This window comes from Monodelphis domestica, chromosome 1 (genome assembly GCF_027887165.1).
Source record: "Monodelphis domestica isolate mMonDom1 chromosome 1, mMonDom1.pri, whole genome shotgun sequence".
Taxonomy (NCBI): domain Eukaryota; kingdom Metazoa; phylum Chordata; class Mammalia; order Didelphimorphia; family Didelphidae; genus Monodelphis; species Monodelphis domestica.
This window is the reverse complement of record NC_077227.1, coordinates 477,531,914-477,557,384: the sequence shown is the minus strand read 5'-3', so window position 1 is coordinate 477,557,384 and position 25,471 is coordinate 477,531,914. Positions and strand designations below refer to the sequence as shown.

The following is a 25,471-nucleotide window of genomic DNA, read 5'->3' as shown; positions in this document are numbered from 1 at the left end:
TGTGAAATACCATCCACCACTTGGCAATTCTGTCACAAAGCAAATCTTATATTGCAGCTACTCATAATAAGGGGCACCTGCAATATATTGCCTGCTACTAGTATCAGAAGCCTCTTCCTCATCAGATCAACTTCAGAAATAATGAACAAGCCAGACTTTTTAAAAAAATGTTATTTTGGGGGGCATCTGTTAAAGAAACTTCAACAGTATTTGAATGAACATGACTTATCTTTTAACTATGTAAAGCAAAGGAAATATATAGTGTTTCCTGAGTCTGCTGTAACAAGAGACACACCTCAAGAGGCTGAAAATACAATTTAAAAATACATTGCCTAAACGTTAACAAAATTATTAGAAAAGGTTTCTTCCAAACTAAAATTGTCTGAATTAAATATAAATACTAAAATATGTACTTGAAGCATACTAACTGTAAAAATAATGGTATAGGAAAATGGAGTTTGAACAGAAGGAACATGCCAAATATTCCATTCCGTCATTATCAGTATACCAGCCTTTGCAAGCCTACCTAAATAAAGTCTAAATTGAAAACATATTGCCAGGAGGGCCAGCTGGGCTCCATCCCCTCAACATATACTTGGCAGAGTTTATAGTCTTACAGCTTGGCTATCCATTAGCAGTTCAGTTGTTTGCTAAAGCTTACTAATATTCCAAATTCTCCATGTTTTGAATTTCACTTGTGTCTCCTGGAGGCAATGCAAATATAATCAGCTATCAAATCCTAAGGAGATGAAATCCCAGGTAGCTTGAAATATAATGGGGTACAGTCTTTTCAATAAACAAAGTTTAAAAGACTATTTTGGAGGTTATTAAATCTCCTCTTCCTAAGAAATTCTTCCCAAATCATTCTAGCAGTTCATGGGATCTCGAACCAAACCAGTCCCCCTGAAATTACCTCCAAGGTGATCTGGAACCTTGATAGTGATAGTGGAGTTAGGAAACTCCTTCCCTCTCATGGTTCCCCTGCCTTCAACCCCAAGAACCAACCCTGGTATAAAGGATTGAAGTCTCTCCACCAAACATTACTATAAAGGGTCATTACAGCAGTAGGGTGAAGATAAAAACTGTCTCCATGTCAGTGCCATTATGAAAATGGAAAGGGTTAAGTCATCTTTTGATGAACACTCAATGGTAGCCCCAGAAAATAAGTTATATTAATTCAGTGAACTGTATGTACCTTAAGATGCTAATAATATAATAAAAAGTATATTAATTCAGAAAATATGATGACCAAATCTTTTTTATAACTTTCCAAGCACTATATAAATGTCAAATATTATTACTATTATCTTTCCTTATAACACCTTCTGAACCTTCCTCCAGGACTAGCCTCAATCCAGAACACTTTTATCATCTTCTCTATTTCAATGTTCTACATGCTTAGTCTCTTCCTATAGATTGGTTAGAAATTTTGTAGCTGAAATAATCGCCTTCATTGTGTCCACAAGACTGCCACAAATTCAAAATTGTAAGATATAGCCAAGGGAAGAGCATAATACAGTGGAAAGATACTTAACATCAGTAGCTCCAGGTTTAAGTACCACCTCTGTGACTTGGGTACATCACCTAACCTCTATGAATCAGTTTTATCTTTTTATGGATAAAATGATATAAAAAGATAAGTTATTGCATTTACCCCCACCTCATTTTACAGATGACAAAACTTTAAAACCCAGAGAACTAAGTGACTTGCCTAAAGTGACAGAGTCAAATGTCTGAGGCAAGATTTGAACCTACATTCAAAATAAGAGTTGGCATTCATATTACACAGTTACTTCTCACTATACCATGCTATATCTCTGTTATGTTGGGACAATACTATTTTGTATCCTCTACCTCACTGTGCTATTGTGAGGGCCAGATGTGAAAATTTTACATAAAGCTACATAACTATAATTTTAAATTGTTAACTGATAACTTACCAGTCTATTTTATTAAATCTACGTTATTTTCATCTTTAGTTCATAGTAGTGAGAATAAGAAAAAAAGATTAAGGTCTTAATTCTTCGTTTCAGTGACTTTGCTGAGATCTTGCTGACTACAAGACAGGAACTGCTCTGCTGATTAGATGGAGAGAAGATAAAGCTGCTGCTGCGAGGGACTAACTAGGAGGGCTGAATCCTGCTGCTGTGTGAAGGGATAGCAGAGTTTATAGTCTCTGCTAGGTTGAGAGGGAGGAAATTCCTCAGAAATGTCTGTGTCGTCCTCTACTTCTCAATCTGGTTTGGGGAAAGAAACAATGGGGAAATAATAGGTGAAAAATTAGGGAAGCCATGCAGTTTCTAGTTTCATTTTATATGATGAGAAGCTGGGTAATGTCACCTACTCTCACAAGTTCACTGCCATTCATCTATACACAGATAATATGCAAACCTATGGGATCTCTCTTACCTCCAAATTAGTGACACTTATTCAAAAGAAACACAGGAGAGTTGTTCATTGTTCTATTAATCTTCTTTCAAAGATAAGCAATATATAATGGAAAAAAGTACTGAAAGAGGGTTCTAAGAATGACTCTACTATTAACTCAGTGTGACTTCAGGCAAGCTATTCTCTCTCTCTCTCTCTGGGCCTCAGTTTCCTCATCTTAATAAGGAGTTGGATTACACAGAAAACATCCCTTCAAGCTCTGACATTCTATATTTGCCTATCAGCCATACTTACAATACAACTGCACTGCTGACCTTGTAAGGGTTCTTTCGTAGATGAATAGTATTTGCTGAAATGGACAAGTAAAGAACATTTGCAAAAGGAAAACTGGCAAAAAAATCAAGTTGTAAGAAACAAAGTCTCCCAGATAAAATACTAAAGATACAGACTGTTCTGAGAGTCAGGGAGACAATGGTCCTTCAGATGAACCATACTAAGAAAGCCTCCTTGAAGGCAGAGCAATAACTGAGGTAACAAGGACTGTAAGGCATTCTGATCTATCAGCTCATTTCCATGTCAATGTTTTTAAAAGTTTATAGCTGACAAAATTACAAACCAAATAACTTCAGAGGACCTATGGAAAGATTATATAAGGACTACTAGGTTCATACTTGGCATAAAGATGTACTGCTTGAGATTTACATCATAAAATAAGTCACTGACCACTAGGAGGTCCAAATCTTAGGCATTCAAAGCCATTAAGAAGCTCTAAGAGGAACTTCTGGGTAAGCATGGCAGCAGTCTAGACGTGAGACACTTCCTTTCCCCAGCACCCACTGATATAGATTACCTCAAAAGACCAAAAAAACCCATTCTCATAAGAACAAAGGGACTCTACAGTAGGGCGCAGCATTGAAGGTACATGGAATTTGGGCATTTCTACACTATAAGGGGGTGAAAAAGCTCCCATCCAAACGTGAGCTGATCTACCCTTCCCCACCCCACCTACGGAGCCAGAGTCAGAGCCAGCGTGAGCCAGAATCAGCAACTGAGCAAGGCGCACCTCTAGAGCGAGCAAGGGGCACCTCTAGGTCCTTAGGAGCTAACCAACACCACCAAAGACCTACCCCTGAGAGCAGAAACACCTCAAACCCCCACAGGCAGGGGAGCACAGACCTTGTGTGCTCAGAACCAGAATCAGCTACACCTGAAATCTTGGCAGGCAGGGGAGCTCAGACTGTGGGCACTCCCATACAGAGAAGAACCGTGAACAGTGGTGGCTGCAGACATTCGAGAGTTTGCCTCAGGCAAAATCCTTGCTCCTTAACTCCATACACAGAGAACCAGCCCAGCTCACTCATATTTCTAACTAAAAAGGTAAGGTAAAACCTCCACAGTGATGGCAAATTCTGTCCAGGGACAAACATCCTCCAAGAAACACAAAAAAATGGAGATACTTGGTCTAACAAGAATCAGGAATGTATTGGGAACTTTAAAAATTACTCTACCCTAATTAGACATACTTTAGAGGAAGATAAAGTTGTAAACTCCTGATTGAACAATGAAGGTACTTAACTCCTACCTTGACAACTTTTATGGAGGAAAAACCCAGGCTACAGAGGAAATACAGGAGGGAATTCAAATAAACCCAAAACCTTTCCCCCAAAATGGAAATTGCCTACAAGCTCTGGAGGAATTTAAATTGGAGTTTATCAAAAAGATGGAAGGGAAGCCTTCTGGCAAGAGAAGTGAGAAATGGTTCAAAGAGAAAACCAAAAAATTATAGCAGAAAACCAAAAGATTATAACTGAAAACCAGGACTTAAGGACCAGAATTGAGCAAATGGAAGCCAATGATCTTGCAAAACAGCAAGAATTAATGAAGCAAAGTCAAAAGACTGACAAAATAGAAGAAAACATAAAATGTCTCACTGAAAAGATTTTAGATCAGGAAAACAGCCCAAAGAGACAGTTTGAGAATCATTGGTCTACTTGAAAACCCAGAAATAAACAGATATATTGACATCATACTATAAGAAATTGTCCAAGAAAACTGCCCTGATGTTCTTGAACAAGGGGGCAAAAAAGACATTGAAAGAGTTCATAAAAACCCCCACTACAATAAATCCACAAAAAACAACTCCCAGGAATGTAATTGCCAAATTCCAGAGCTTTCAAACTAAGGAGAAAACCCTACAAGAAGCCAAAAAGAGACAATTCAGATACCAAGGACCACCAATCAGGATCACACAAGACCTGGCAGCCTCCACACTAAAGGACTACAAGGCCTGGAGCATGATATTCAGAAAGGCAAGAGAACTAGGTCTTCAACCAAGAATCACCTATCCATCAAAACTGACTATATCAGGGGAAAGTATGGCCATTCAAGAAAATAGAAAATTTCCAAATATTCATAAAGAAAAGACTAGAACTAAGTGGAAAGTTTGATACCCAAACACAAATATCAAGAGAAACATGAAAAGGTAAATAAGAAAGAGAGGGAAAAGAGGAAAAATGTTTTTTTTATTCAAACTCTCTTCTTTAAGGGCTACAATAAGATCAAATTATATATATTAATATATGGGGAAAATGTTATTTGTAACTCTCAAAAATTGTATTCATTATTATAGTAATTAGAAGAATCACTCAAAGGAAAAGATTAAGGCAAATGCAAAAAAGCGGAAATAATAAATGCAACCTTTTCATATCATAAGGCAATAAAAACAATGATCAATAAGGGTACATGGAGAGCCAAATCAAAAATAAATTGGAAATTAAATAATATGATTCTCCAAAACCGGTTAGAGAACAAATCATAGAAACAAATAATAATTTCATTGAAGAAAATGACAATGATGAGACATCCTTTCAAACTCTATTGGATGCAGTCAAAGCAGTACTAGGGGAAAATTTGTATCCTTGAGTTCATATATTAACAAATTAGGGAGGGCAGAGGTCAATGAATTGGACATGCAAATCAAAAATCTTGAAAGCAAACAAATTAAAAACCCCCAGAAGAAAACCAAACTAGAGATCCTAAAAATTAAGGGAGAAATTAATAAAATCGAAAGTGATAGAACTATTTGAACTAATAAACAAGACCAGAAGCTGGTACTTTGAAAAAACAAATAAAATAGACAAAGTACTGATCAATCTAATAAAAAAAGTAGAGAAGAAAACCAAATTAATAGTATCATAGATGGAAAGAGAGAACTCACCTCCAATGAAGAGAAAATTAAGGCAATCATTAAAAACTATTTTGCCAATTATATGGCAATAAATATGGCAATCTAGGTGATATGGATGAATATTTACAAAAATATAAACTGTGTAGTTTACCAGAAGAAGAAATAGAATTCTTAAATAACCTCATATCAGAAAAAGAAATTGAACAGGCCATCAAAAAACTCCCTAAGAAAAAATCCCCAGGGCCTGATGGATTCACAAGTGAATTCTATCAAATATTCAAAGAACAGCTAATCTCAGTACTATACAAACTATTTGACATAATAAGCAAAGAGGGAGTTCTACCAAATTCCTTTTATGACACAAACATGGTACTGACTCCGAAGCCAGGCAGGTCAAAAACAGAAAGAAAAGTATAGACCAATCTCCTTAATGAACATAGAGGCAAAAATCTTAAATAGAATACTAGCAAAAAGATTCCAGCAAGTGATCAGGAGGGTTATTCACTATGATCAGGTGGGATTTATACCAGGAATACAAGGATGGTTCAATATCAGGAAAACCATCCACATAATTGACCATATCAACAAGCAAATCAACAAAAATCACATGATTATCTCAATAAATGCAGAAAAAGCTTTTGACAAAATACAACACTCATTCCTATTGAAAACACTAGAAAGTATAGGAATGGAAGGGTCTTTCCTAAAAATAATAAACAGTATATATCTAAAACCATCAGCAAACATCATTTGCAATGGGGATAAACTAGATGCATTCCCAATAAGATCAGGAGTGAAATAAGGATGCCCATTATCACCCCTATTATTTAATATTGTACTAGAAACACTAGCAGGAGCAATTAGAGAAGAAAAATAAATTGAAGGTATTAAAATTGGCAATGAAGAGACAAAGCTATCACTCTTTGCAGATGATATGATGATCTACTTAAAGAATCCTAGAAAGTCCACTAAAAAGCTAGTGGAAATAATCAACAACTTTAGCAAAGTTGCAGGATACAAAATAAACCCACTTAAGTCATCAGCATTTCTATATATCTCCAACCCAGTTCAGCAGCAAGAATTAGAAAGAGAAATTCCATTTAAAATCACCCTTGACAATATAAAATACTTAGGAATCTATCTGCCGAGACAAACACGGGAACTATATGAACACAACTACAACACACTTTCTACAGAACTAAAACGAGATCTGAGCAATTGGAAAAACATTAACTGCTCATGGGTAGGACAAGTTAACTAACATAATAAAAATGACCATCCTACCCAAACTTATCTATTTATTTAGTGCCAGACCAATCGAACTACCAAAAAACTTTTTTACTGAATTAGAAAAAACCATAACAAAGTTCATTTGGAAGAACAAAAGATCAAGGATATGCAGGGAAATCATGGAAAAAAATGCAAAGGAAGGTGGCCTTGCAATACCAGATTTCAAACTATACTATAAAGCAGTGGTCTTCAAAACAATTTGGTACTGGCTAAGAGACAGAAAGGAGGATCAGTGGAATAGCCTTGGGGTAAGTGACCTCGGCAAAACAAGCCCAAAGATCCCAGCTTTTGGGACAAAAATCCACTATTTGATAAAAACTGCTGGAAAACTTGGAAGACAATATGGGAGGGATTAGGCTTGGATCAACACCTCACACCCTACACCAAGATAAACTCAGGATGGGTGAATGACTTGAACATAAAGAAGGAAACTATAAGTAAATTAGGTGAACACAGAATAGTATACATGTCATACATTTGGGAAGGGAAAGATTTCAAAACCAAGCAAGACTTAGAGTCACAAAAAGTAAAATAAATAATTTTGACTACATCAAATTAAAAAGCTTTTGTACAAACGAAACCAATGTAACCAAAATTATAAGGGAAATAACAAACTGGGAAACAATCTTCATAACAAAAACCTCTGACAAAGGTCTAATTACTCAAATTTACAAAGATCTAAATCAATTATACAAAAAATCAAGCCATTCTCCAATTGATAAATGGGCAAGGGACATGAATAGGCAATTTTCAGTCAAAGAAATCAAAACCATTAATAAGCACATGAAAAAGTGTTCTAAATCTCTTATAATCAGAGAGATGCAAATCAAAACAACTCTGAGGTATCACCTCACACCTAGCAGATTGGCTAAAATGGCAGCAATGGAAAGTAATGAATACTGATGGGGATGTGGCAAAGTCGGGACATTAATGCATTGCTAGTGGAGTTGTGAATTGATCCAAACATTCTAGAGGGCAATTTGGAACTATGCCCAAAGTGCGATAAAAGACTGTCTGCCTTTTGACCCAGCCATAGCACTGCTGGATTTGTACCCCAAAGAGATAATAAGGAAAATGATATGTACAAGAATATTCATAGCTGCGCTTTGTGGTGGCAAAAAATTGGAAAATGAGAAGATGCCCTTCAATTGGGGAATGGCTGAACAAATTGTGGTATATGTTGGTGATGGAATACTACTGTGCTCAAAGGAATAATGAAGTGGAAGAATTCCATGGGAACTGGAACAACCTCCAGGAAGTGATGCAGAGTAAAAGGAGCAGAACCAGAAGAACAATGTACACAGAGACTGATACACTGTGTACAATTGAATGCAATGGACTTCTTCATTAGTGGCAATGCAATGATCCTGAACAACTTGGAGGGATCTATGAGAAAGAACACTATCCACATTCAGAGGAAAAACTGTGGGAGTAAAAACACCAAAGAAAAACAACTGCTTGAATACATGGGTTGAAGGGATATGGTTGGGGATGTAGACTCTAAATGAACATCCTAGTGCAAACAACATCTTTGAAATAGGTTCTGATCAAGGACACAAGTAATACAAAATGAAATTGCATGTCGGCTGCAGGAGGGGTGGGTGGAGGGGAGGGGGGAAATAAAGTGAGTATTGTAACCAAAAATAAAATAAAATAAAAATTAAAAAATAATAATAATAAATAAAGGAGCAAGGGAATAGGAAAAAAAAGAAAGAAAACACTAGAAAGTATACAAATAGAAAGACCTTTCCTAAAAATAATAAACAGTATTTATCTAAAACCATCAGCAAACATCATTTGCAATGGGGATAAACTAGATGCATTCCCAATAAGATCAGGAGTCAAACAAGGATGCCCATTATTACCTCTATTATTTAACATTATTCTAGAAACACTAGGAGTAGCAATTAGAGAAGAAAAGAAATTGAAAGTATTAAAATTATCAATGAGGAGACCAAGCTATTATTCTTTGCAGATGATATGATGGTCTACTTAAAGAATCCTAGAGAATCAACTAAAAAGCTAGTGGAAATAACAACTTTAGCAAACTTGCAGGATACAAAATAAACCCACATAAGTCATCAGCATTTCTATATATCTCTAACACATCTCAGCAGCAAGAATTAGAAAGAGAAATTCCATTAAAAATCACCCTAGACAATATAAAATATTTGGGAAGCTTTATGCCAAGACAAACAGAGGAACTATATGAACACAACCACAAAACTTTCCACACAATTAAAACTAGATCTAAACAATTTGGAAAAACATTAACTGCTCATGGGTAGGACGAGCTAACATAATAAAAATGACCATTCTACCCAAACTCATCTATTTAGTGCCATACCCATCGAACTACCAAAAAACTTTTTTACTACATTAGGAAAAAACCATAACAAAGTTCATTTGGAAGAACAAAAGATCAAGGATATCCAGGGAAATAATGAAAAAAAATGTGAAGGAAGGTGGTCTAGCAGTACCAGATCTTAAACTATACTATAAAGCAGTGGTCATCAAAACAATATGGTACTGGCTAAGAGACAGAAAGGAGGATCAGTGGAATAGAATTGGGGTAAGTGACCTCAGCAAGACAGTCTATGATAAGCCCGAAGATCCCAGCTTTGGGACTAAAATCCACTATTTGATAAAAACTGCTGGGGAAATTGGAAGACAGTATGGGAAAGATTAAGTTGGGATCAACATCTCACACCCTACACTAAGATAAACTCAGAATGGGTGAATGACTTGAACATAAAGAAGGAAATTATAAGTAAATTAGGTGAACACAGAATAGTATACATGTCATACATTTGGGAAGGGAAAGATTTCAAAACCAAGCAAGAGTTAGAAAAAAATCATAAAATATAAATAAATAATTTTGATTACATCAAATTAAAAAGGATTTGTACAAACAAAACCAATGCAACCAAAATTAGAAGGGAAGTAACAAATTAGAAAACAATCTTCATAACAAAAACCTCTGACAAAGGTCTAATCACCCAAATTTATAAGGGACTAAATCAATTGTACAAAAAATCAAGCCATTCTTCAATTGATAAATGGGCAAGGGACATGAATAGGCAATTTTCAGATAAAGAAATCAAAACTATTAAAAAGCACAAGAAAAAGTAATCTAAAATTCTTATAATCAGAGAGATGCAAATAAAAATAACTCTGAGGTACCACCTCACACCTAGCAGACATGGCAGCAATGGAAAGTAATGAATGCTGGAGGGGGTGTGGCAAAGTTGGGACATTAATGCACTGCTGGTGGAGTTGTGAATTAATCCAATCACTCTGGAGGGCAATTTGGAACTATGGCCAAAGGGTGATAAAAGACTGTCTGCCCTTTGACTCAGCCATGCTGGGTTTGTACCCCAAAGAGATAATAAGGAAAAATACATGTACAAGAATATTCATAGTTGTGCTCTTTGTGGTGGCAAAAAATTGGAAAATGAAGGGGTGGGGTGGGGGGGGGTGGGGGCAGCTGGGTAGCTCAGTGTATTGAGAGCCAGGCCTAGAGATGGGAGGCCCTAGTTTTAAATCTGGCCTCAGACACTTCCCAGCTGTGTGACCCTGGGCAAGTCACTTAACCCCCATTGCCTAGCCCTTACCACTCTTCTGCCTTGAAGCCAATACACAATATTGACTCCAAGACGGAAGGTAAGGGTTTAAAAAAAAATGAAAATGAGGGGATGCCCTTCAATTGGGGAATGGCTGAACAAATTGTGGCATATGTTGGTGAAGGAATAATATTGTGTTCAAAGAAATAATGAACTGGAGGAATTCCATGTGAATTGGAACAACCTCCAGGAATTAATGCAGAGTGAAAGGAGCAGAACCAGGAGAAAATTGTACACAGAGACTGATATATGGTACAATTGAATGCAATGGACTTCTCTATTAGTGGCAATGCAGTGATCCTGAACAACCTGGAGGGATCTATGAGAAAGAACACTATCTACATGCAGAGGAAAAACTGTGAGAGTAGAAACACAGAAGTAAAACAACCACTTGACTACATGGGTCGATGGGGATATAATTGGGGATATAGACTCTAAATTAACATCCTAGTGCAAACAATAACAACATGGAAATAGGTTCTCATCAAGGACACATGTAATACCCAGTGGAATAGCATGTGGGCTACGGGAAGGGCTGGGGTATGGGAAGGAGGAATAGAATATGATTCTTGTAACCAAGGAATAATGTTCTAAATCGACTAAATAAAATTGAAAAAAAATTTTTTTTTAATCACTGCTTTAAATAAATCACAATAGGGTTAGCTAGGTGGTTCAGTAGTTTGAAAACCAGGCCTAGAGATGGGAGGTCTGAGGTTCACATCTGACCTCTAATGCTTCCTAGTTGTGTGAACCTGGGCAAGTCACTTAACCCCCATTGCCTAGCCCTTACTGATCTTCTGCCTTAGAACCAAAACACAATATTAATTCTAAAACAGAAGGTAAGGATTTTTTTTAAAGATAACCATGAGTCTAAACCAGGCAACAGTCTGGCAATTTATGTAGGCATATTGAGGGAATTACTGACACAGAATAAGAAATACATCCACAGATGGCCAAAGATGCCACTTACCCCCAATATCTGCTACAATGAGCAATGACATCTAGATCCTAACTTATAAATTACTTTCCTGGCCCTTAGCTTCTCACTTTGTGACATAGTACTCCTTCCACTGGTCTCAGGCCAGGTCCTGTAATCCCCCTTTCTCAAAAATCTATCACTATGGGGCAGTTGGGTGGCTCAGTGGATTGAGAGTCAGGCCTAGAGATGGGAGGTCCTAGGTTCAAATCTGGACTCAGACACTTCTGAGCTGTTTGACCCTGGGCAAGTCACAACCCCCATTGCCTAGCCTTTACCACTCTTCTGCCTTGGAGCCAATACACAGTATTGACTCCAAGACGGAAGGTAAGGGTTTAAAAAAAAATCTATCACTATATTCCTCTGCTCCAATTTGTCCCTGCAAGTCTCTGTGTCTACCTGTCTTCCTGGAACCCAATATTGCAGAGGCCTGCCTAGCCCACTGATCAAATACAGCCTAATTAGCCCATACCTATCTTGATTGTACTTTAGATCATTGGTCAGTGTTTTCCCTAAAATAATTCCAGCACAAGAACCACCCTAACCTCTTCCTTCTCTCTCAATTTCTATATCCAATCACTTGTTAAGTCTTGTAGATTCTTCCTCTACAATTGCTTAAAAATCTTCACAGGTTCACTACTACCTCTAGAATAAAATACAAATTCTTTAGTCTGACACTTAAAGAACTTTAAAATCTAGCTTCCACTCACTTTTCCAAATTTATTTCATATTCCTCCCCTTCATGTCCCCTACATTTGAGACAAATTGGCTTGCTAATGCTTCCTTGACTTTAGCATGCCATATCACCAACTATCTGGCTTTACACCCACAAGGAATAAATTTCCTTTTTAGCTCCACATCTCCCTCCCAAGAATTTCCAGCTTCCTTCAAGACTCAGGTGCTCCCTCCCATAAGATGTCTTTCCTGAATACCCACTCAATAGTGCTCTCTCCCTCCTGAAATTGCTTTGCATTTGTTTACCAATATACATGGTATAGTACTCAAAGTATAATGAAAGCTCCTTATAGAGGGTACTGTTTTATTTTGTCTTTGTGTCCCCAGAACCTAGCACAGTACCTTGCTTGTAGTAGGTGTTTAATGAATATTTGTTACATCTGAAATGGAGACAAAAAGGTGTGGTATACTATTAAGTAATTAGTCTGCATATGCTATCATCTTAATAATGTCTATTTTATTATGTTAACTAAACTCTTTGGAAAGACTTTAACTAACATAAGCCTTTTGAAGGAAAAGATAGTGCCTAATTTTTATACACATTACTGGTTTTCACACATTGTGTGAAAATATCAATACCCCATGGAAATATTACAGCTACACCAACAAACAAGAAAGTCAAAGTTAAAGTTGATACTTTGTCTTTGATTCAAATGATTATTCCAAGACAAAACAAAAGTTTTAAAAGCTACAGTGAAGCACTGGTCTTCTCTTCCCTTCCTGAGCCCTTTGCTGGTTTAGTCATAACCTTGTTATTCAAATGTGGTTATGAGGATGTCAAAATTCCAAAATTAAAAGGATTTTAGCATAATGGTAGAAAATAATTCCAATGCCTGACAGGTGATTATACCAATGCATTTCATAAAGAGATTAGAAGTTTCATAACATTCTCTTAGTGCTCAAAGAAAGTTCTAGATTGTCTGATATTGTTCTCCAATGTCTCCTTCAATCTTACAAATGAAATAGCAGGACTCAATAAACATGGATGTTAATGTGGCATATAATGAGGCTTATCTCTGAAAAACTTTACCTAATTTTCTCTCTTAAGATCGGCAGCTCCTCCTCTTACTCACTTAAATCTTCCCAATATTGTCATTACCATTGCCTCTGTTAACTCTTACATGGCATGGTGCCACTTATGAGCTGGAAGGCAAAGATATATGAGGTTCCCTTTCCCACACTTAGAGAATGGCTATCTGAAAATTATAGGATGGATGTGGTATTTAATTTGCTTAACTGTATATATTTGTTACAAGGAAGGGAGCTTCCTATGGGGGCAAGAAAGAGTTAATGTGTAATGACAACAATGTGGAAAAAACAAAATAAAAAAAAGAACTTTGATCAAACATTTTATAAATACACACAAGAAATTTAGAAAGGGGCACAGACAAGCAGGACACCTTTGTTACTATTGTTTTAAACTTAATATAAAATTTAAAAAGCAAATTGTACATAATACAAATTCATAGTATCTTTACATATTGAAATGTTCACATTTGCCAATGTGTTATACTCATAAAAAAGGGGGAAAAAAGGTTTTGTAAAAGTCTGACAGTTAAATAATCAATCAGCCCATCAATGAACCTTTATTAAGCCCTTACTACGTGTCAATCAATATTCTAAGTATTTGCAATACCAAAAAACAAACAAACAAACAAAAAACAACCCAAAATCAGTCCCTGCCTTCAAAGAACTCAAGTTCTAGGGGAGGAGATAACATCTATATAAACAGGCATATAAAAGAGATATACACAAAGAAGATACAGAGTAACCTTACTGAGGAAGAGATTAATATCTGAGGAAAAAAGAAAGGCCACCTGCAGAACTGAGTCTTGAAAAAAGCTAGGGTTCCTAGCAAAAGTGAGTAGGGAACAGCATTGTGGGCATGAAAGAAGACCAGTGCAAAGGCAACTGACAGGAGATACAACATGGTACATGAGGAACAGAAAAAGGCTGATATGGATGTGTGGAGAAGAGTAATATAAAGAGGAAGGGGTCAAGTTGTTAAGTGCTCTAAAGACCAAACCAAGGAAGTTCTATTTGATCCTTGAGATACTAAAGAACCACTGCAGGGGAAAAGTGATTTGGTCAAGTCTAGACTTTAGGAAAATGCAGTTATAGAGAATGGGAACTAGAGTTGGGGGAGATCTTCACCATGGGGGAAACTCTCTGAGACCTAATGACAATCATCCAGGCAAACTAGAATGAAGGCCTGAAACAGACTATAGTCGTGTGAGTAAAGAGAAAAGGATATAAGCAAAAGATTTGGAGAAGGAAAAGATAAAACCTGACACATGACTGAATTTGTGAGATGAACAAGTAAAGGCCTGAGGATGACACAGAGTTTGCAAAGGTCAAGAGGAATAGGGAAGTTAGGAAGAAGGGCAAGTCTGAGGGAAAGGTAATGAGTTCTGTTTTGGACATATTAGGTTTGAGAGGTACCTATGGGACTTCAGTAAGCAAAAAGGTTAAGAAACAAGGAAATTCTATATCTTAGAGTTTGACAAGTGGCTTCTAAGTTACATGACTAACAATATCATGGACTACACATTTTCTCCAGTCCTCACGACCTCGAAAAAGAAAAAAAAGGAAAAAAAGGAAACCTGTGTCAGACATGTAGAACAATTTCAGCTGAATCCACAAGACAAAAAATAGGAACCCTATCAAGGTAAAAAATACCTCCAGAATTAACACTAGAGAATACTAAATCTTAAAGCACCTATTTTGCATTCTAACTCTACTGGTGGTCTCCCAAGATGCTGGCAAGGATACACAAACTGACCTGTTATTCTGTGCCAAGGACTCAAGTGGGCACATCCCACCCTGCATGTTAGACATCATTTCTGACAAGTCACATGAGAGGGAAGGAAGAAGAAGCATGGTACTCTGTCTAAAGTGACCCATAGGTCATGGGACTCCAAGACTACAGAGATTATATCTAGAACACTTTCCTACATCCCTGTAAAACCTAGCAGACTCAGATTTGGTCCAGTCAGAAAAGAAAAGAATAAGAGCCAGAGAAGGGCAGGAAGTCAGGATGAGAGGACTAGAAAATATGAAGGAGAGGGTCAGAGGCTAGTGAAAACAAAATCCCCCAACACAGGAGAAGGCTGAGGTAGCTTTGCAGTCCAATCCCAATGAATAAAGTATCTACCACCAAAGGAGGACTCAGAAAAGGAATGATGAAAGAGCAGCAGGAAAAATGATTTCAAAAAGAAAAATTTCAAGATTTTCACCAAAGATTTCAAGAAGAAAAAAATTTTAATTAAAAACCTAAGGCATAGAATATAAATGAACATGAGAAAATCTTAAAAATAGGAGAATTACAAATAAACTCTTGAAGATAATACAATTTTTTTTTTAATATTACAAGACAAAAGAAAATGATCCAATGCCTGAAGAAACATAGAATCTTGCTGAATCCTAAGAGAAGACTCCACAGGTCTCCTTCAGAAAAACAAAACAAAATACTAATTCAAATGCAGTAACCAAATTGAATAATCCCAAAGACACAAAGTAAATTCTGCAAGTTGACAGAAAAAAAAAAAACTCCAAACATAAAGGAAAGGAAATTTTAGCAAAAAACACTCACTGTGATATCTAGTATCACAGAACAAAACAGAATATGCATGGAATAAGAGTTCAAGATACAATCCAAAATTACATACCCTAAAAATCCAAGCCTAATAATCATAAAAGACAGGCATTCAATAAGAGATATTTCCAAAATAAACACACACCATGAGAAAGAGATATTCAAATACCTCAAACTATAGAAACAGAAGGTAAACAAGTACAATTACCAAGAAAATAAGTAACAAAGTCAATTACTCCATGTCTAGAAGGTTTTTCTTTCTTTTTTTTTTTTAAGAAAGAGAAAGCATGAAAATGTTAGTCTGAGGAACATGAATAGCCTTTCTAATTCTCCAAAAGTCACAACTTCACAATATGAGATCCCCATTTCATTTACAGTTCTGAGTTATGCTTCAAAAGAAATATATCTGATCTGGCAAGCACACTAAGCAATTATAATTATTTCTGGATTGCCTACCATTTTAGCCCTTTCGCACTTCATTTTTTCTATTAGGAAAATAAATTTTGGAATGATGTATTGGGAAAGACTGCCCTCTAGTGATATCAACAACTAAATTTTTTTTTTTTTAGAAGTCACCAAAGAATGGTCTAGACAAGAATATGCAACAAGTAAACTCAATAACCAGTGTTCAATAACCCAATTACATAAATTACTTGGGGGGAAACTTCCTATTTGATGAAAACTTCTGAGAAAAATGGGAAGCAATTTGGCAGAAATTAGGGTTAAAGCAGGTTCCTACTACATAAGCTCAAAATTGGTACATGATCTGAATATTAAGGACCACACCATCAAACAATTAAGAGACCCAAAATAAGTAGTTTTCATAGCTATGACAAGGGGTAAAGTTCTTAAACAAATAAAGGATAAAGAAAATCACAAAAGATAATCTAGATAATATTGATTACATGAAATGGAAAAACTTTTACACTAGCAAAATCAATGCTAATGCTCAATAGAATAAGAAAGGAAGCTGATAATTTGAAAAAAAGCTGCATTAAAAATCTTTGATAATATTCTACTATCCAAGATACATCAGGAATGTCACACACACACACACACACACACACACACACACACACACACACGTAATTATTCTTCAATGGATAAATGGCCAAAGGCTATGAACAACAAATTGTGAAAAGAACTACTAACTATTAGAACCATAAAGACTGCTCCAAAATACTAATAAGAAAATATAAACCAAAGCAGCTCTGAAGTTTTGCCTCACCCTGCAAATTGGCAATAAAGGATGAAGAGTTAAGGTTGGAGAAGATGTGGGAAAATAGGTAAACTGATATCACACATAGTTGACAGAGCTATAAATTAGTTCAAACATTCTGAAAAGCAATTTGAAAAAATAGCTAAAGTATTTACACCACTTTACAAAATATCTTACTACCAGGCATTTGCTTCAAGGAGGTTAAAGAAAGAAAGGTCCAAAATATTCAGATCAGAGTATCTTGTGAGAGCAAAAAACTAGAAAAATACAGATATCTGCCAACTGGGGAATGATAAAATAAAATATGGCATGTGATCATAATTATTATAAGAAAATATGAAGAATGCAAAAACTATGAGATTTATATGAACTAATGCAGAGTAAAGTAAGCAGAACCAGGAAGACAATATACATAAGCATAACAGTGTAAATGGAATGAACAAAAGAAGATGAAAAAGAAAATGATGACTATAAAATTATAATGATCAAGTTTGTCCCCAGAGAAAAGAAAATTCACCTATTTATACTTATAGCTGCTCTTTTTTGTGATGGCAAAGAATTAGAAATTGAGGGATGTCCATCATTTGAGGAATGAACAAACTGTGGTATATGAGGGTGATGGAATACTATTGTGCTGTAAGAAATGATAAACAGAATGATTTCAGAAAAAGCTGTAAAGACCTACATGAACTGAAGCAGAGTGAAATAAGCAGAACCAGGAGAACATTGTACACACTACCAGCAATACTGTGGAATGATCAACTGTGAAAGACTTAGCTATTATCAGCAATACAATGATTCAGGACAATTCTGAGGTACTTTCGACAAAGAATGCTGTTGGAATGCAGATCAAAGCATGTAATTTTTTTCACTTTAGTTTACCTAGGTTTTGATTTGGAGGTTTTGATTTTATATGAGTATTCTCTTACAAAAATGAACAATATGGAAATGTTTGGCATGATACTACAAGTATAACTTAGACTAAATTGCTTACTGTCTCCAGGAAAGGGAAGGGAAGGAAGGGAGAGAGACGATTTGGATCAAATAACTTGAGAAGACTTATATAGAAAATTGTTATTATGTTTGTGGATAGAATATGTTCCCCAGGACTCTCTTACCCAGCATCTCATTTGCTTGTTTACACTATGAGCTAACGTAGGGAGGATATAATTTTGGTGTGACACCCCCCCCCTTTTCTTGAATGCAGCTGCTGAAGCTGGCTTTCAGCCAGGCAGGAGAATCTGCACATGTGGTCTTACTTTAGTTAGAAAATTAGGCTCTGAACTTCTATTTTTTTATTTCTTCTACTTCAAGTAATTATTAATAAACTTCATAAAATTAATACTTGAAGTTATTGATATTAATTTAAATCTTACTTTTTTTACAATCAGAAGTCTGGAGTTTAGGACCCTTACTCCTCTCTAAATTGGTAGAGCAGTTTTTTAAATAGACAATAGGACAGATTAGCTTCAAGGCCAGAGCAGTTGGTCTGATACTATAAAGCTTTAGAAGCCTGCCACTTCTACTGTCCACACTGCTTTTCTCCCCTGCCTCCCAACCTCTGCTGATTACCCAGGGGTCCAGGAGCCATTTGGAAGCACCTTGTTTTTCCAGTGGGGAAGGGTGAGATCTAAATCCCATTTTTTCCTCTTAAACTGAAAGCAGCTGGATAGCCATTACTTGTTGCAGGCTTGGTGTTTTGTTTTGTCTTTTTTTTTTTCCAACAATTAGCCTCCCTCAAGACTTTCACCTGGGGGAAAGCAACCCTGTCTATCTTATAGCCTAGAATCCCGGAGTGTTGGAAGAAGTTAACAATTTCAGCTGCTTTTTGTTATTGTTATTCGAAGGTATTAATTATTGAATTAAATTAAGAAAGTTTAGCTTTATCTTACTCCTAGAAGTTTGCTATTTCTTTAAGGTCCCCACCCCATATGTGTCTCAAGTATGCACTAGCTGCTTGAACTTATAGCTTGGAGCTGGGATGACTTTTAGACTAGCAGCACAGTGTGGACTCACAGCGAGCAGGAGATCCTGGGCCCCTTCCATGCTACAGCCGTCCCCCCCCCCCATCCCTGTCTAGTTTCCAAGCCGATTTAAACTAACCTGGGAAGCTTTCATAGACTCTTAAGCCTGCATTTTACACCTATAAAACCCTTTTGCTCTCCTAGAACAGCTTAGCTAAATGGCTCCTTAGTGGTTTTTTACCTTCAAGTAAATGTGCTTCATTGTGCCTAAAATAGAAAGCTTTTGTTTTCCTTCATTAACTTTGCCTTTAACTAAAACCTTTCAGCTGCCCTCCATTTTTAAACTAGTTGAGGGGCATGGCTAAATATGCTGTTTATAATCATGATGCAAAAAATAAGGGAATAGTTTCCTCTCCATTTGAAACAGCTCCTGTTCTCAGAGAACTTTACTGTGTTTGAACAGATTAAAATTTCAGAATGGCTTTGTTTAGCACTGTTCCTGGGTGTGTTTACACTCATAGAATATTTTACACTTTATCTATTTCTCCTAAAGAAAAATCAACAGGTTACCTTGACTAACCTACAGACTCCAATAGAAAACATTGAGAAACACTTGAGTAATCTCAAGATTCAGAAAAAAAATTTCTCTCCATCTAAGCCTATCCAGCCTATGCCTCAAGCTGATTACCTACCATATAGTCTTATTCAGCTTTTGGGAGCTCATGGTCCGACCCCCCCCCCATTCTCCCCCTCCATTTCTCCCTCTGTCTCCCCTGCCCTCTTCCTTTCCCCAGCTCCCGCCCCTTCCTCTCCCCACTTCTGTCCCCAGGTCTCCCTTCACCATACCTCTTCTTCTTCCTCCCCTACCCCAACCCCACCCTCCTCTACTCAGCCCACCACCCCTTATATCTCATCCCTCCCCTGCCCCTTCCCCACGTCCACAACCCCACCACCAACTCCGCACCATTTCTCCTGCCCTGCCTCCCCAACCCCAGAACAATCCTTCCCTCTTAGCTCACCTACTCCCCCTCCCCTTACCTGCTCCATAGAAACCCAAACATCCAGTCAAGAGACAAAAACTGCAAATAATTCCATTAAACTCCTATTCCCCTTAAGGGAAGTGTCCACTTATAATAAAGGGGGAGATTTAGTTATCCTCAGGCACCACACCCTTTACCCCCCCCCACAATATTGAAAGATTCAAGCAAAATATTCCTTCCTTTGAAGATGAGTCTACTGTAGTTATTTAAATGCTTGAAAGTATTTATTGGACTTGTGATCCTTCATGGCTAGATATAGAAAACTTGCTCCAGGCTTTTTTGACAGAAAGAGAGAAAAATGAAATCATCTCTCTTGTTAATCAGGTTGAAGGAAGGAGAGCAATTCATTGGCCCCAGACTGACCCTAAATGGAATATGAACAATGAGCAAGACTACTTAAAACTCTGCCAAGCTAGAGAGGCATTACTAACAGCAATGAGAACCTCTTCTTATAGGCCTGGTTCATGGACAAAGTTTGAAAGTCTGAAGCAAAAATCCAAGGGAAATCCCTCCCAATTTATGTATAGAGTTATTGAGCTGACAGGTATATATGTAAATCTAGAATTTTCCATAGAAAGGTATGTCAGGCAAATAAGGAGGCAGTTTGTAAACAACTGTTGTAAATTAGTCAGAGAATATTTTAAGACTAAATGCCCAGATTGGGTTAATATGGACCTTGAGGAATTGAGAAGAATAACAGTTTGTCTTTAATGGCCATGAAAAAGAAAGATGAGAACAATGACTTAGTGGAGGAATTAAGGAAAGAAATAAAAATTTTAAAGGAGGAAATTAAAAAAGAAAAAGAAAATTAAGTGGTCATAGTCCCTTTGCAAGAACCCACAAATCACTCATTAATGTATTACTTTTGTGGAAAAGGGGGTCACATAATGATGATCTATAAGTGGAATCAGACAAAGAGAAATAAAAACAACTTTAGAAATAATAACAATTACATAAATAATAATCCAAATGAGGCAACCAAAAACACACCAAAATACCCAAAATGGGGCTCACCTATGCTATCTATACTCAGGGTAAAAATTCCCCTCAGCATGGGAGATCCCAAAGAACTAGACAAGGATCTTTATAAAGGTGTGAGGGGGTGGGAGGAGGGGTAAAGGCTCTGGAATCAGAGTGAAACCTTTGACCCAGACCCTGATGTTTTAATACCAGTTATCCCAGTCCATTCCCCCCCCCATAATGATAAACCTTATGTAACCCTAAAAATTGGAAACATGTATTATGATTGCCTCTTAGACACTGGAGCATCCAGATTCGTATTGATGAGTAAACCTGATTCTGAATGTGATTCTTTTGGCTCTCTAAATGTAGTTGGGGTATCAAGATCACCCATAAAGGTACCAAAGCTTTCCCCTCAAATGGTGTCGGTGGGACCCCTATCAGTAGAACATTCTTTCCTTCTAATGCCTAGCTTCCCTACAAATTTGTTAGCAAGAGATATTTTATGCAAGCCTAGAGCTACAATAATATGCTCTCCTAATGGCTCTATGACAATAGAATTGCCTGAGGAATCCTTAAATTTGCTCCCTGTACTTCTTTCAGGAGATGAAGGAGCCTCCAATCTTTAAATTCCCAGGTGATATACCTTATTCTCTTTGAGCCATATCATCTTCTGATGTTGGCCTACTTAAAGGAGCTGTTCCTGTTCAAATTAAGACAAAAGGTGGTCCACCTCCTTTCATTCCTCAGTATCCTCTAACAAAAGAGGCAATTGAGGGAATTACCCCAGTGATAGATTCATTAATTGAGCAGAGAATAATCATTCCATGCAAATTTGAACATAAGGCACCTATCTTACCTATAAAACCAAAATTGGGCCCAGATGAAAAAACTGTCTATCAACTTGTATAGGATTTAAGAGCTATAAATAATAATGTCATTAAGAGACACCCCGTGGTTCCCAGCCCAGCCACAATTATCTCCTCTGTTCCCAGCACAGCCACATATTTTACTGTGGTATACCTGTGCTCGGCATTCTTCTCAATCCCTATTCATGAAAATTCAAGGAATATTTGCCTTTACATAAAAGGTATACATAGACATGGTGTCAGTTACCACAAGGGTTTGTGGAAAGTTCCATGTTGTTCTCACAGTTTTTATGACAAGATTTAGAAAATATTAGGTTTAAGGAGAGCTGTTTGATACAGTTTGTAGATAATTTGCTCTTGACCTCACCAAATGCCACAGTATGCCAAGAAGATAGCAAACATCTCCTTTTAGATCTACATAAAAGAGGCTACAAGATCTCTAAGGCAAAGTTTTAGTGGTGTCTCCCCAAAGTGGAATATTTAGGATTCATTTTAACTGCTGGTGCCCGCTCCATTTCCCCTAAGCACATTGAAGATATTCAGAAATTGAGTGCCCTCTCCACTAAGAAACAATTGAGGGCAATTTTAGGAGCAACAGGATTTTGTAGGCAGTGAATCCTTTGCTATAGGGAAATTGCCAAGCCCCTTATAGCTCTGACAAAAAATTAGAGGTGGAACACCTGTCAGCTCTTTCAAAATTAAAACAGGCTATCCTGTCTGCCCTGCTCTCGGCATTCCAGATTACAAAAAGCCATTTACTTTGTATGTACACAAACAGAGAGGGGTAGCTTCAGGTGTTTTAACTCAACCTTTGAAACCTGTTCAGCATCCAGTTGCTTATTATTCAGCAATTCAGGAGCACCACCATGTCTTAGAGGCATAGCTGCCACAGCCTTATTAGAAACTAAATCTGCTGATTTCGTATTGGGATGCCCATTAATCATAATGTGCCCACATGAAGTTGAAGCATTGTTGCTAAGACATAGAACACAGGCATTTTCTGATCAAAGACTCACTAGGTATGAGGTAACCTTGTTAGGTAATGAGAATATTATCTTAAAACACTGTACAGTTCTTAATCCTGCAACTGTGCTTCCTGATTTACCTACTTCAAGAGAACCATTACACAGTTGTGAAACATTAATGTCCATGGCAGAAAAGCCTAGAGATAATATCTTGGACACTCCCTTAGACAATGCAGATCTGATCTTATCTACTGATGGTTCCTCTTTTATGAGGGATGGCATATGCTACACTGGAGCTGCCATAGTCTCAGAATTTGCCACTGAGTGGTCAGCTTCACTGCCCTCAAATATAAGTGCTCAAGGTTCAAAACTGATAACTCTACAACATGCCTGTATAATTGCTAAAGATAAGAAGGCAACAATTTATAGAGACTCTAGATATGCATTTGGAATATGCCATGCAATGGGTATGCTATGGCTTCAAAGGGGATTTTTAATCTCAGCTGGAAAATGTATTGCAAATGCAGAAATCATTAAAGAAGTACTTTCCACTCTCCAGCTCCTTGAAGCCCTAGCTGTTGTTCACTGCTCTGCCCATACAGATGGAGATGACTCTCTTTCTAGAGGGAACCACCAAGCAGACACAGAGGTGAATTTAGCTGCCTTAGAAGGACTTGAATTAATTTCAACATTGACAACTAGTAACAAATTAAATTTATCCCTTTCTTATAATGAACAGGAAGTGGGAAAATGGAAGCAAAAATTTAAGGCAAAACAGATAAATGGAGTATGGGTGTCATCTGAAGGAAAATCCCTACTCCCTAGAAGTTTTTACCACCAAATATGCCTATCCATTCATAAAAATGGTCCCTTTGGTACCCAGGGCATTGTAGGGTCTGCTAAAAGCATATGGATAGCCTCTGGTATAACTAACATAGCCTCTAAAGTGTGTGAAGCCTGCCACACCTGCCAAGCATATAATCAGCACATCTTTCACAGCAAAGCTTTTGGTGGGCTTCCTCTGGCTTACACACCTTTTGAACACATACAAACTGATTTTATCACTATGCCAAAGGCTGGAAAGTATAAATTTTGTTTAGTCATAGTGGACCAACTGACCAGAAGGCTGGAAGCATTCCCTTTCGCCCAGGCCACAGCAGCTTTCATTGCCAAGGATCTTTTAAAAGAGATTATTCCTCATTTCAACCTGCCTGCACATATTGATTCAGACAGGAGAACTCATTTTACTGATTCAGTTTTGTCTCAGATATATTCTTGTTTGGGGATCACTCCCAAATTCTGCATAATGTATCATCCCCAGAGCTCAGGCCAAGTTGAAAGAATGAATAGAGATCTTAAAACTATGATTGGCAAATTGTGCAAGGAGACTCATTTAAAATGGCCTGAAATTCTCCCTCTGGTCCCATTTTATCTTTGAAGCAGGCCCAGGGGAGATCTACACATCATTACTAGGGGGGGACATTTCTATTGCTTTATATATAAAGGACTTACAGATCAAATTGCAAGAACTGCATGGACCCAGGGCTACTATATAAGCAAGACCTATAGACTTCTTGCTCTATGACCTACACCCAGGAGACAAGTGTTGTGATAGGATTTTATTTAGTTTACTCTGTTTTATTAGGAACAGGGGTTTAGGTCCATAAGTTATTTAAAGAACTTCCAGTGCACTGGGGAAATGGAGCCTGCCTGAGAAGGTCCATTTCAAGTCCTGTTAACCACTCTAACAGATATCAAAATTAGAGAAAAGGACTCTTAGATTCATTGCTCACATGTAAAGAGAGTACCTTCTGTAAACACTGAGTGACTGTATCCTGTCACGCTTATTGTATTTGCTGATTGTTGGTTTTAAGATTTTACTTTGATTTTAAGTTCACATATTGAGCTAATCTGATATATCTGTTACACCATGTCATTTTAAGTTACTGTGTTTTGGCTATTAGCTATATGTTCTGTAACACTGCTTTAATTTGTACTGTCCTACTATCTTTATTTGTACTGTTCTATGCCTAGACTGTAGATAATACCATTGGAAAAGCCCATAGCCTAGTAGGGCAAACCCTTTTGGTGGCTTGGCCATAAGTTCTTCTGGATACTAGTTTGTCACCAGATCCACTGAGGTCACATATTGCCCATACAGCCCTTTGGGCATTTTTGCCTTTGTTAATTGTCACATAGATGATGATGAAAGTACTTCATTAAACTGGTTATAACCTATATCAGTAACTTTTGGAGAATTTATGAGCTCTTATGGTTTGGGGGATTTTGGTACTCCTTCAAATGTGCATTAACTGTTGTACTACTGTTTTTTATAAAGCCATTACCTGGTAAATAATTATGTATATTCACACTGTGGATCATGGCCAAGTTAAAAGGCAATGGACCTCATTTTTGAGTGAGAAACCTTTGTGTTGTGCTTCTGCTTAGCTGACACTTTGTCACATGGAATGTGCACTATGAATTTTTTATTTTTTTGCCTTATTATTTTTTCTTTTATGTGCAATGGGATATTTGGATTTTCTTTCCCCTCTTATTTTTTGTACTCATAGTACATGCAACCAGTGTTAATGGTACTTTGATTTTGCAGAAAAATAAGTTTATAATATCCATTACCTCTAATATCAATGCATACCCAAAAG

At 37.1% G+C, this 25,471-nt stretch overlaps 1 protein-coding gene across 10 annotated transcripts in view; it reads right to left on the bottom strand.

Annotated features, from left to right (window-relative positions):
• EXD3 (exonuclease 3'-5' domain containing 3) overlaps window positions 1-25,471 on the bottom strand; it is a 490,105-nt gene that overhangs the window by 422,850 nt on the left and 41,784 nt on the right. For 4 of the 10 annotated variants that reach the window (XM_056812745.1, XM_056812746.1, XM_056812747.1 and 1 more), the window contains one exon: window positions 1,941-2,237. The exons of the other annotated variants lie outside the window; for them this stretch is intronic. The gene's annotated coding sequence lies outside the window, so the exon portion shown is untranslated. The remainder of the gene's footprint in view (window positions 1-1,940; window positions 2,238-25,471) is intronic. 10 annotated transcript variants of the gene reach the window in all.